This window comes from Canis aureus, chromosome 33 (assembly GCF_053574225.1).
Source record: "Canis aureus isolate CA01 chromosome 33, VMU_Caureus_v.1.0, whole genome shotgun sequence".
In the NCBI taxonomy this organism is placed as follows: domain Eukaryota; kingdom Metazoa; phylum Chordata; class Mammalia; order Carnivora; family Canidae; genus Canis; species Canis aureus.
The window spans coordinates 21,271,587-21,285,504 of NC_135643.1; the positions used below are offsets into that span (position 1 = coordinate 21,271,587).

Sequence of the window (13,918 nt, forward strand, 5' to 3'; positions counted from 1 at the left end):
ATCCAAATTCAAATATATCCACCTGAATCCAACAAGATGTCATCAGCTTGGTTTCCTGTGCTTAAATGAAAGACTTCAAAAATCCAAACCTACTTGTAAATCTAATTGTTTTTTTTTTTTTAGGCCTATAATTAAGCCACAACCTCCTGCTAACACCCACAAACAATTTATATTTGGAAAAAGAATCATCAAAAGTTACACAATTTGCTAATTTTCTTAATATTTGCTAATTTTCTTAATATTCTTCCCCACCATGGATCTCTGCCAGCATTCTCTCATTTCTCATCTGCAGTGTCAGTTTGACAGTTAAGCCAAACAAGAGCCAATGTTTGTGACAGGGGAAAGTAATCAGCACATCCATCCATTAGCATCCTGCTCATGCATTCATTGTCAATTATAAATACTTGCTTGGGCTAACCTCTGCCACCATCATTGGAGCCATTACCACCTGTAATAAGTGATATATTTAGAAGAGTCAAGTTTCTGGCATTTTACAGCTGGGACTCAAGAATAATCAAAATGTTCATAAACTAACATTTGAGTCCCAGCAGAGTGTCTTGCTCAAGATAACAAATGATTATCCTAGGCGAGCAACTGCAAGTCAAACTGATTCATAAGTTTCACAGTTGTGTTTCTGGGCTATATCCATTAGCTTTTATTGAAAGGTTTTCACTTGCTATTTGGGGACATTTTTAGGGGACATTCAAGTACACAGTTGGATCTGTACTGCAAGATTCTCAGGAGGACTCTGGGTCCTACTAATGCAATGGAAGCTGTTGAGGGTCTGCCCAGAGGTGCCCTTGCCTTTCAGCTGCTATAAGTGGCGGCTGCTAACAGCTCTCAGCTGCTCCCTTTAGAGAACTCGCCTCCACCAAACTGAAGCCATCTTGACCTGGAAGCTATGCTCTCCCCACTCCTCAGCCAAACACTTACTGATGTGGAGCGCAAACGGCAGGTCACTTCTCTCCAGGAAGGGCTGATCATCCCTGTGACGTGGTTCATGCTCCAGAGCTTCCCCATGGGGCCAGGATGAGCTAGTCTCCCCAGGGGACTGCATTCTTGCTTACCTTTCCTCCTTTAACCTGTCCTGGTTCTCTCACTTGTCTTCTCCTGAGAGGACTCTAAAAAAAATCACTTGAAAAGGTAACCCCCATATCAGAGTCTGATTTTAGGGAGCCCAACATAACACACTAAGAACCTTTCTTTGCCCAAAATGGGACTGTGCTCCTGCTGAAGCACACCATGAACCTTCAGCCCCACTACTTGAACTTGTGGCTATTTCCTAAATACTTGAAACAGGTGATTCTTTCCACTTGTGGTAATCTAGAGAGAAACACTCAGTTCAAGGACTGCTTCCCATCCATCTCTAGCACCTGGCACAGTTCTGGCAGAATTCCTGACCTCAACCCTGACCAACCAGATCCTTCTCAACCTTTCCTAGAAATCATTAGAAAAAGACCCCAAACCCAGTAGAAAAATAGGCATAGGGTATTAATAAAAACAGCCCAATAAAATGGAAATAGGGACATGAAACTTAAGAGATGCTCATCCTCACTCATAATAAGTGAAATACGAATTAAAACTACAATGGGATGCTATTTTCAATCAAACTCAAAAGCATCTTGTTTCCTTCTATATCCCAAACAGCACCCAGCATAGTCATTTGCCTATAGTACACATTCCATAAAAATTGGCTGAACAGAATTGTTCTCTTTCCTTTCCCTTTCCTTTCTGAACAATTTAGTCCAAAAATCATTATGAAGGACCGTGAAAGGTAGGTGTTTGGTGAAGGGGTGAAGAGATGTGGTGGCTCAGAGCAGGGTGTCAGAGAATGAGCAGGGTGAGATCAATTATGTAAATATACTATGTATGATGGGAGGCAAGTTTCTCACTCTCAGAGTTACAAATATGGAAAGAGAGAAAATCATAATGAAGCCTATATTGTTGGATTACAATCGAAGATATTAACGTGGTTAATACCTTAGTTTTCAATATATGTAAGATAAACAAATATAATTGTAAATGTGTATGTATATGTAAATTTCCCTGAAAGGGCCTGGGACTAGCAACTCCCCAATGGAAATGACCACATGTAACACACAGGTCTTCATTCTAAATATCATTCTCCACTGGGAGCACTTGGGTGGCTCAGTTGGTTAAGTATCCAATTCTTGATTTTGGCTCAGGTCGTGAGATCAAGCCCTGTGTGTCAGACTCTGTGCTCAGTGCAGAGTCTGCTTGAGATGATCTCTCTCCCTCTCCCCCTCTTCCCACTTGTGTATGCACAATAAATTAATTAGACTAAACATATGGGGCAGCCCGGCGGCTCAGCAGTTTAGTGCCGCCTTGGGCCCAGGGCGTGATCCTGGAGACTAGGGATCGAGTCCCACGTCCAGCTCCCTGCATAGAGCCTGCTTCTCTCTCTGCCTGTATCTCTGCCCCCCCCTCTCTCTCTCTCTCATGAAAAAATAAATAAAATATTTTAAATAAATAAATTAATTAATTAAATATATGTCTATTTAGTTTAATTAATTAAATTAATTAATAGCACTGTATCTATATAGTTATCCACTAAAGGAATCAGGGGTACTTGGAAAAATAGCTTATCCCAGAGCTCAGACAGAAAAAGTAAATGATGAGCCTGAAACATCTTGTTCAGCCCTAAATAAGGAAGTGCTCAAAAAAAAAAAAAAAAAAAAAAAAAGATGGACAGTCAAAAGGAAACAGAAGTCAGTTTGAAGAGGCTCCCACTGGCTAAATCTGAGAGAGCATTGAAATAAATGATGAGAGTAATGATTAAAACACATAAAACAGAGAAATCCATTATATAAATATATAAATATTTAGATAGATAAATGGAAAAAGTGAAGGTCTGATGAACAGTAGAATATTCACGAAATCCCTAAGTACTGCCCCTCAAAATATTCACTAATTACTAAGGAAAGCACAGTAAATTTACACTGGAGAAGGCTAGCAAACACCTTTGTAATCAGGTGATCCAAGTTAACATCACTGGTAATGAAGCAGAGTCAAACATCTGTGCCAACGGACTACAACGAGCCACGGTACCACTTCCATGATAGCCCTGCCAAAGAAACATAATCAAAACCTACTCATGGGGAGGCATCAGACAGATCCAAATTGGAGGATATTCTATAAAATGGTCTATGATCTTCAAAATTCTCAAAGTTATAATGGTCAAGGAAAGATTTAAAAACTGTTCCAGATTAGAGGCAACTAAAGAGAAATGAAAACTAATGTGGCCAGGAAGCCTTAGAGGTGGAGGAATGAAGCCACAAGTAAAGGAAAGCTGGCAGCCACCAGAAGGAGGAAACAAGGAATGGATTGTCCCCTAATGCCTCCAGAGGAAACATGACACCTTCATTTAGCCTTAGTGAAACTGGTTTGTGCCTGTTGGCCTCAAGAACGAGAAAAGATTTCTGTTGTTTTAAACAGCTCATGGTGGGGCACCTGGGTGACGCAGTCTGTTAAGCGTCTGACTCTTGGTTTCCACTCAGGTCATGAGCACAGGGTCATGACATCAAGCCCCCTGGGGGCTCAGCACTCAGCATGGAGCCTGCTTAAACCTTTCTCTCTCTCCCTCTGCCCCTCCCCCTCCACATGCTTGCTCTCTCTCTCTCAAATAAATAAATCTTTAAAAAATAAATAAGTAAAACTAAACAGCCCATGGTAATCCCTTAAAACAACCACTGGAAACTAATATGGCATCAATCTCTAATACTTAGTGGCTTGCAAAGAAATAGATGGTTCTTTACCTGCCTACTTTTCATCACCAATGATTGGAGAAAGACTAGGGATATTCAACATTGCCCATACCATCCTGCTCAAAGATCCAAGCAAAATCACAGCTCTGACACACTATTAACATGGCTTCATCTTCAAAACGAGGGTTAACAATAAAATACTTTATATTCCTGAAGAGGTAGATGTCCTTGTTAATAATAAGGATTGTACTCTCTTCACCCACAGCTCTAAATGGTTTTATACAGCTTTATTAGATTTATTTTCCAATGGTAACATGCCACAGGGGCATCACTTGATCTAACAATTCAGCAATAGCAGGAGGTAATAGTATTCTCTAGAGAAGCAAAAGCAACAGAATGTAAAGATTGAGATTGAGAGCGACAGGGAAAGGGAGAGAGAGGGAGAGAGAGAGAGAGAGAGACTGAGATTTATTTTAAGAAATTGACTCACATGATTTGGAGGCTTGGCAAGTCCAAAATCTGCAGGGTAAGCCAGCAGTCTGGAGACTCTGGAATCCAAAAGCAGGAGCTGGAAGAATTCTTTCTTCCTTGGGGAAGTGAGCCTTTTTTTCTATTAAGACCTAAGCTCTCCTGATTTAAATGTTATTCTCACTAAAAGATACCTTCACAGAAACATCCAGAAAAATATTTAACCAAATATCTGAGTCCCGGGCAGCCTGGGTGGCTCGGCGGTTTAGCGCCGCCTTCAGCCCAGGGCATGATCCTGGAGTTCTGGGATAGTGTCCCGCTTCGGGCTCCCTGCATGGAGCCTGCTTCTCCCTCTGCCTGTGTCTCTGCCTCTCTCTGTCTCTGTGTCTCTTATGAATAAATAAATCTTTTTAAAAAAATTTGAGTCCCATGATCTAGCCAAGGTGACACATTAACTCTCACAGAGGGAAAAAAGAACCTCTATCATTGTTCTGGAATCATGTGTAGAATAAGAGCTCATCTCTTTGGATTTAAGATCATTCACTTTGGTCTCATGTCATTCAGTGATGCATATACTTTTTTTTCATGCTATATTATCTTTCAGTATAAAGACTTCCAAACACATCACATAGAGACCATCTTACCCACTGTTCTGTTTGGCCACTAGTCTCTTGTCTCTTTCTTCAGTGATGGTGAAATGGATACCCTTTCCACGGGGAAGAGTAATCCATGGTTTGTTGCCTTTGCCAATAACAAAAATGTTGGAGAGCCAGGTGGCAAAGCTGTTGCCATTGGCATCTTTCACGTGAACTACATCAAAAGAACCAGGATGTCTCTCTCTGTTGGTGATCACACCAATTTTTCCCAGGTTAGCATCCCCAGTTGTCATACACAGATTACTAGTGTCAAACTTGATGAAATTAGGAATCTTTCCAGAGTCCAAATCAATCTGAATGGTGTCATTCACCTTGATAAGGGAATCAAGATAGCAGATGGTGAAAGCATCATGGGTCACCAGATGAGGGATTTTTTTGTCCCCACAAAAATCTTTCTCACTTTGCACAACTTATACTTGGTGTCCTCAGGTATAACCCAATGAACAGCAAAGTGACCCTTGGTGTCATAGATCAAATGGAAATTCTTCCCAGTCTTGTCAAAGCTGGTGACATCCATAAAACCAGCAGAGTAGGTTATATCAGTTTGGACCTTGCCATCAATCTTAATAAAACCCTGCATACAGATCTTCTTTATTTATCTCCTATTAGGGCATACTTAAGTCCGTTCCTTAGGAAAATGATGAGAAGGAGATATTCTCTCTACTTATGGGGACCAATGGATGGACAAGGGGCAAACACATCAGTCAGTTTATCCAGCATCCAATGCTTTGGAGCTTCCACATGCTTCAGATGCTTCTTAGGACCATGAGTCATGGCTGTGCTAGTCATGAAGAGCCAGCGATGCATATACTTTCATCTCATGGCTGTTTTGTTGTTGTTGTTGTTTTTAGACCTGGTTTTCATTTTTAGGAAGAGAAGCAACAGCATCAAAATTTAGGCTCTTTTTGCCATAGTGACTAATGCATTTTGTAACTACCTCATTTGTATAAAGGTATGTGGGAAAGCTTCTTCCTAGGCATTCATGAAGGAAGAAATTTTAGACTCATCTGCTCATATAGACCTGAATCAAGAAAGGCTACTCTCAGGGGACGCCTGGGTGGCTCAGCGGTTGCACACCTGTCTTAGGCTCAGGTCGTGATCCTGGGATCCAGGGTCGAGTCGCACATTGGGCCCGCTTCTGTGAGGGGCTTACTTCTCCCTCTGCCTATGTCTCTGCCTCTCTCTCTCTCTCTCTCTCTCTGTCTGTGTGTGTGTGTGTGTGTCTGTTTCTCATGAATAGTAAATAAATCTTAAAAAATAAATAAAAAAAAAAAAAAAAAAAAAGCTACTCTCAGGACCAGATCTTAAGGGAACTATAAAGAAACCTAAGATGTGAAGATGTTTTCACCTACAAGTTTTCAACTGATTTTACTTGGGACAGTCTAATCCATTCACTATAGAAAAGAAAGATCAGAGTTCAGCTGTGGCAGAAATAACCACAAGCTACTCATTCTGTTTCAGAACATGATGCTGTTTCTCCTGCCAGGGACAGAAATGATACTCATATCTTGGATCCCACTTCTAATCATGTGGGCATGGGCAGGAAAACGAAAGTCGGTCCTTGATAGGGCTGAGAAATGTCTTTGCCCTCATGGTTTCCTATTTCTCTGGTTTCTCAGAAGTATCAGCTGGGCAAGGATATGAATCTCCAGCAAGAGAATCAGGGGAATAGTGAATTGAGCCGGCCAATAATCATAATAATGATTAATTAAATATCTATTTTGTACCAGATGCTGTTCTGGGTACCAGGGAGATAAGAGGCAAGACATGGCTCCTACTCCTCAGTCTAGTGGGAGCAACAGGTGAGAGCTACATGGAAAGAGTTGACAAACACAAAGGAGTGCATGACTGTCTGAGGGTCAAGAGGGGTTTCGTAGAAAGGGTGAACTTTGGCCTTCACCTTGGAAGATACTTTAGGACCTAGTAGGAGGAGTAACAGAAAACAGAGGATTTCAGAAACTTGGAGTTTATTTATTTATTTATTTATTTATTTATTTATTTTTAAGATTTTATTTATTTATTCATGAAAGACAGAGAGAGAGAGAGAGAGAGAGAGAGAGGCAGAGACACAGGCAGAGGGAGAAGCAGGCTCCATGCAGGGAGCCTGACATGGGACTCGATCCCTGGTCTCCAGGATCACACCCCGGGCCAGAGGCAGCACTAAACTGCTGAGCCACCCCGGCTGCCCGGAGTTTATTTTTATTTACTCTTTTTAGTATTGAAGTACTGAATGTTCACTTAGAAAATATGCACTGTGCCAAAAAATTATAGAGAAGTAAAAAAAACAATGACTCCAAAAAATGACCCATAACTCTGATAGCTAGAGGCAATACAATACCACTAATTATTTTGTCATAATTCCTTATTTTCTTTTTCTTGGTATTTCAATATAAAATTGTGTTTATACTATATTTATAATTTTGTATATTGTTCATTCCCAAAACAGTCTATCACTAAAAAACTTGTTAAATTAGTATTTGATAGCTTCTTAAAATCCTACTAGATTTACCTTAATATATGTAAGCATTAATCTGTTGTGGATTTTTTGCTCCTAATTTTCATTCATTTAAAGGATGTCTTTATGTATAAATTGTGTCATATTTTAGAAGTGGAAATCCTGGATTAAAGTATATGAACATTATTAATGCTCTTGATAACTGGTTATATTGTTTTCTAGAAAGGTTGCTGTAATTTAAATTATTACGAGCAAAATATAAAAATGACTTTCTTACTAAATTCCTGTCAATATTGCATAGAATTTTTAAAATGGATTTCAGCATACATTCAGTAAACTGCGCTAATTTCAAATGTATAGCTCAATAGAATAGTATCATTTTTCAATATTTGATAATTTAATAGGAAAAATATATTTCTTTTAATTCTAGCAAATTGTTTTATTATGCTTATTAGACTCTTGAATTTGCTCTTTTGTGACTGATGGTTCATGTTATTTATCTGTTGAGGTCTGAGTGACTTTTAAAAATCTGGATTTTCAAAATAAATAAATAAATAAATAAATAAATAAATAAATAAATAAATAATATCTGGATTTTCTATTTATATTTGCTGTAGATATTTTTCTCTGCTGTTTTTTTCCATTTTCTCTGTGAGGTTTTTTGACAAAGCTTTTATTGTTTCTATTGTTTGTCTGGCCAACTTTTTCAATCTTTTCCTTTGTAGTTTCTTTCAAAGAGAATTAAAAATATTTTTAGATTTCTTTGAGGCTTCTTTGACTCATGGGTTATTTAGAACTGTGTTGTTTAAAATTCAAATATTTGGGGGATTATCCAGCTATCCTTACATTACTTATTTCTAGTTTATTTTCATTGTTATCAGGGAATATTATTTGTAAGATTTTTGTACTTCTAAATTTATTAAAGTGTGTCTTATGATTGGGATCCCTGGGTGGCGCAGCGGTTTGGCACCTGCCTTTGGCCCAGGGCGCGATCCTCGAGACCCGGGATCAAATCCCACATCGGGCTCCTGGTGCATGGAGCCTGCTTCTCCCTCTGCCTATGTCTCTGCCTCTCTCTCTCTGTATGACTATCATAAGTAAAAAAAAAAAAAAAAAAAAAAAAGTGTCTTATGATCGAGAACATGGTCTATCTTGGTGAATAATCCCTGTAAGATTGAAAAGAATATGCATTCTGCTGATATTGGATGAAGTATTCTATTTGTCCATTAAATCTAGTTGATTGATAGCTCTGCTTAGGTTATCTATATCCTTAATGATTTACTGCTTTCTTGATATATCAGTTACTAATGAAGGGGCGATGAAGTCTTCAACTGTAATAGTGGATTTGTCTATTGCTCTTTTTATTCTATCAGTTTTTACTCCTGTGTTTTAATGCTCATTGTTAGGTGCATATATGTGTAGGGTTGTTATGTCCTCTTGAAACCGTTTATCATGTATATAATGCCCCATTTTATTTCTGATAACCTTTCTTGCTCAAAAGTTGGCTTTGCCTGAAATGAATGTAGATATGCTCCAGCTTTCTTTGATTAATGTTAGCATGGTGTATCTTTCTCCATCCTTTACTTATAATATGTCTGAGTATTTACATGTAAAATAGGTTTCTTATACTTAGATCTTATTTTTTTAATCCACACTGACCATTTCTGTCTTTAAATGGTATATATAGACCATTTGCATTCAGACTTTCAAAGTAATAACCCAGTAGGGTTCCTGAAGATAAAGACCACCAGAATATGGGGACTTCCCCCAGACTGTGGTGCCCAGGATTTTCCCTACTCATATTAGCCCACAACTCAGGCTCTGGAAATTCATTCAAAATTACCATTTAAATCTTTGAATGCCTGGATGGCTCGGTCAGTTAAGTGTCTGACTTTGGCTCAGGTCATGATCCCAGGGTCCTGGGCTCGAGCCCCACATCATCCATGCTTAGTGGGAAATCTGTTTCTCCTTCCTCTGCCCCTCCTCCACCCCTGTGCATGCTCACACGCTCTCTCTCTCTTTCTCTCAGATAAATAAATAAAATCTTTAAAAAAATAAATGTACAATTATCTGTTGTTAAAAAAATAAAATGGAATAAAATAAATGTACAATTCTTAATTGACCAATGTCAATGGAAATTTGGGCAAGGAGGTTGTGACCCCACACATCTAAAAGACCATTTGTTTTCAAATAAACAAACATGGCATAAGCATTCTGTCTAAAATGTGTCCCTTTAAAATGGATTTGTTTCTATGGACACTAGGAGCATGGCTCCACTTTACACCTATGGGAGATCTCACAGAGCCAAGTTCTGGGAGCAGAGAGCCAAGAAGTGACTTGAAAGGCAGAGTGGCTAAAGAAAGAGTAGCATTTCCTTTAGCCTCTACGGTATGCATCTGGGGAAAGCAGCTAGTAGCTCTAAGACCTTCTCAGAAAACAGCAAACTAAGCATAAATTTTATATCTTACACCCAAAGCACTCTCCCTTTATCCTGCTTGTGGCTTTGTCTGTATCTATTTCAAGCTACTCAGTTTACGAATCTGGCCAATGACACCATGTCATTATGCCATAAAAGAATTTCACAGTTCCTGTGTATACCTCCTACCCTCTGACTGTGGCAAGTGAATAAAGTTTCCAGTCCAGTTTAAAGCACAGTAAAAATCTGGGCAGCTCTGAGAGGTCACTGAACAACCTTTCACAGCTCACCAATAGCACTACTAAATGCATTGCTAATTCTATTGCCACAAAATTCAAGCTACCACAAAACAATAGTAAAAACAAAACAAAACAAAAAACAAACCAATAGTAAAAACCAAAATATAAAATAAATATCCATGAGTCTATACAAATATAGATAGATGGATGAGAGGTAGATAGATGAGAGAGAGAGAGAGAGAGAGAGAGAGAGAGAAGAAGAGACAAATCTTATGCACAGAGGAATTCCAAATAATTTATGTAGATATTCTGCTCTCAAGAGGTGGCCATAACTCCTTACTCCTTAGATGTGGGCTATGCCTAGTGACTCCATTGCAAAGACTATAGTATGGAAAAGGGAGAGGAAAGAAACTGTACAAACACCGACTCAGCCAGGTGACCAAAGTTAATTAATATTAACAATGATAAGTCATGTCATAGTATATGATGAAAATGGCACCTCTGTGGCCTTACTTCTTAAGACAGATTACCCCAATCTAATCATGAGAAAAACATCAGAAAATCCCAATAGAACATTCTCTGAAACACTTGACCAGTGTTTCTCAAAACTGTGGAGGTCACCAAAAACAAGAAACATCTGAGAAACTGCCACAGACAAGAGAACCATGAGACATGACAACTAAATGCAATGTGGTATCCTGGATGGGATCCCAGAATAGAAAAAGGACATTAGATAAAAACTAAGGAAATCTGAATACAATATAAATTTTAGTCAACAATAATGCATCAATATTGGTTCACTGATTGTAACAAATGTATCATCCTAATGTAAGATGTTAATAAGGAAAACTAGGTACAGATTATATGTGAATTCTCTGTACTTCATAATTTTTCTGTAAATCTAAAATTGTCCTTAAAAATTTTATTTTAAAAAGACACAATATACAAAGTTTAAAAAAAACAGTTTAAAAATGGGCTAAGATCTGAAAGACATTTAGCCAAAAGAAATCTCCAAATGACCGATAAGTACATGAAAATATGTTCAACACCATTTGTCTATAGGGAAGTGCAAATTTAAACCCCCCACCAGGATGACTGTATAATCAAAAAAGATAGACAATAACGAGTGTTGAAAAGGATGCAAAGGAAATGAAACCCTCATATATTGCTGGTAAAATTAAAACCCCTCTGCATTTTCAGAAAACAGTTTGGCAGCTCCTCAAAAAGGTAAACATAGAGCTACCATATGAACCAGTAATTCCATTCCTGGTTTTATATAGCCAAGAGAATTTAAACCGTATGTTCATATAAAAACTAGTATGTGAATGTTCATAGCAATATTACTCATAGTAGCTGAAAAGTGGAAAAACCCAAATATCCACCAGTTGATGAATGGGTAAACAAAATGTTGTATATCAATGTAGTGGAATATTAGCTATAAAAAGGAATGAAATTTTTTTTGTAAATTCCAGGGTGGTTAACATGCAGTATTCTATTGGTTTAAGGTATACAGTATAGTGATTCAACAGTTCCATATATTGCTAGTGCTTATCATGATATGTACACTCTTAATCCCGATCCCCTATTTCACCCATCCTCTCCAGCCACCTCCCCCTCTGGTAACCATCTGTTTATTCTCAGGTTTGAGTTTGAGTTTATTTTTTGGCTTGCCTCTTTTTTTCTTCTTTTTTCTTAAATTTCACATATGAGTGAAATCATGTGCTATTTGTCTTTATCTGACTTATTTCACTTAGCATTATACCTTTTAGGTCCATCCATGTTGTTGCAAATGACAAAATTTCATTCTTTTTTATGGCTGAATAATATTCAATTTTATACATATACCACTTTTTCTTTATCTAAGGATGGACATGTGGGCTGCCTCTATAATTTAGCTATTGTAAATAATGCTGCTATAAATATAGAACTACATACATCATTTTGAATTAGTGCTTTGTGTTCTTTGGGTGAACAGTGGAATTACTGGATTATATGGTAATTCTATTTTTAATTTTTTTAGGAACTTCCATACTGTTTTCCACTGTAGTTGCACCAGTTTGCATTCCCACCGACAGTGCACAAGGGTTCCTTTTTCTCTCCATCCTCGCCAACACTTGTTTCTTATGGTTTTGGTTATAGCTATTCTAATAGGTGTGAGGTGGAATCTCATTGTGGTTTTGATTTGCATTTAAAAGAATGAAATATTAATATATGCTAATATATGAGTGAATCTTGAAAACATTATGCTAAGTGAAAGAATCCAGACAGAAAAGACTATATACTGCATGATTCCATTTCTATGAAATGTCCAGAACAGACAAATCCATAGAGACAGAAAACAGATTAGTGGTTTCCAGAGGTTGGGGGAGTGGGATATGGGGAATGGCTACTGGTGGAGACAGAGCTTTTTTGGAGGGTGATGAAATTTTTCTGAATTAAATAGTGGCAAAATTTTGTGAATATACGAAAATATACTAAAATTTAAAGAGTTATACATTTAAAAATCACTAAACTAAGAAAGATAAGATTCAAGCTGTACTACCAACTTTCCTCACCATTTTCCTCCAAAGAAAGGAGAAGGAAACATGACACATATGCTATTTATAAAGAAACTAAGGCACCAAGTGGACAACCAAGCTGCTATCATCTTGATCAGAAATTATTGGGCACCTACTTTAGGTAGGACATGTATGAACCATGTCCTTACAGAAGGTAATGCAGGAAAAAGAACATTCTCTCCTTTCATTGAGTGGTGGTTCCAGGATTAACACAGAGGTCATTTCTATTAAAATAAACAACTAATTGAAGCTCAGTTGACTTTGGCCACTTATTTAGAAAGCTGCAGGCTTATTACGATTTCTTGTATAAGAATTAGCTGTTAATGCAGCTGAAAACATTAGGTCTACTCTGTGCTTACCGTGTGAATAGCTACATAGCATAGCCTACACTTCCATGGTCAAATAGAATAAAATTCCAGAAGTCAGACTTGAGCAAAAACACTTATTAGTGATGATTTTTTTGTTTGTCCAGGTCAAACAACCAGTGCTTCAGCATGTTTTGTTTTTTTTTAAAACTAGGGAAAGAAGAGAAGCTACCTCCTTTCCCACTCCTGAGGAAAACAATATTAGAAAAGAACAGAAGTATGGTTTGAATCTTACTTTTCTTATTTTATTGATTTTTAAGTATACAACTTAGTAGATGTTATATATTCACAAAGTTGTACCCCTAGTTCCAGAAAATTTCATTACCCCAAAAAGAAACCCTATAGCAGTCATTAAAACAATGAAGAAAATACACATGGCATCAGCATGAAGAGTCCCTCACAGCACAGTGAGAGACTGAAGTGTTGGACCTGCATTCATAGGTGCTGGTGGGGAGAGAGCCCCACCTGAGGCACCCATGTTCTTGAGGAGAAGGCAACAGCCATGTGTCAGTTGTATCAATGACTCAATCAAATCAAGTGCTTGCCTAATTTGCTTTCCCTGTATTTATTTTTTTTCTTCTCTCCTGCTCTCTTCCCATCTCTGCAATTTCTCCTCCTTCGCCATGACCATCTCTCCCACCATAACCTCTTTCCTTTCCTCTCTTTTTCATGCTCTGAAATACTGAGACCTCACTGACTCTCCTCCTCCCCATTACCATCCCCTTCCCTGGGCCCTTTGTCCTCTGTTCTTCTCTCAAAATGTCAATGTTTTATGTACATGCGCTCGTGTGTGTGTGTGTGTGTGTGTGTGTGTGTGTGTGTGTGTGTAAAAAGAAAGGCAGAAGTAATTGTTAGTCTGTATGACTCTCTGGTTGACCAAGAACAACAGAAGCTACAAATTTCTTTTAAATATTAGTCCCCTCCTCTCCTTAAAAAAAAAAAAAAAAAAGCAGAGGTGCTTCGAGTGAATGAGGAAAGACATGTAAGGAGTTACTGAAGTATTCAGTACCAGAAAAGGAAAATCTCCTTTATCTAT

General features: G+C 38.0%; 1 long non-coding RNA gene and 1 pseudogene across 1 annotated transcript in view; one reads left to right on the forward strand and one right to left on the reverse strand.

Annotated features, from left to right (window-relative positions):
* The window catches only part of LOC144304392 (uncharacterized), a 404,632-nt gene that overhangs the window by 283,307 nt on the left and 107,407 nt on the right, over positions 1 to 13,918 (forward strand). The gene's annotated exons all lie outside the window — the stretch shown is intronic.
* On the reverse strand, positions 4,816 to 5,698 carry LOC144304167 (small ribosomal subunit protein eS4, X isoform-like; annotated as a pseudogene).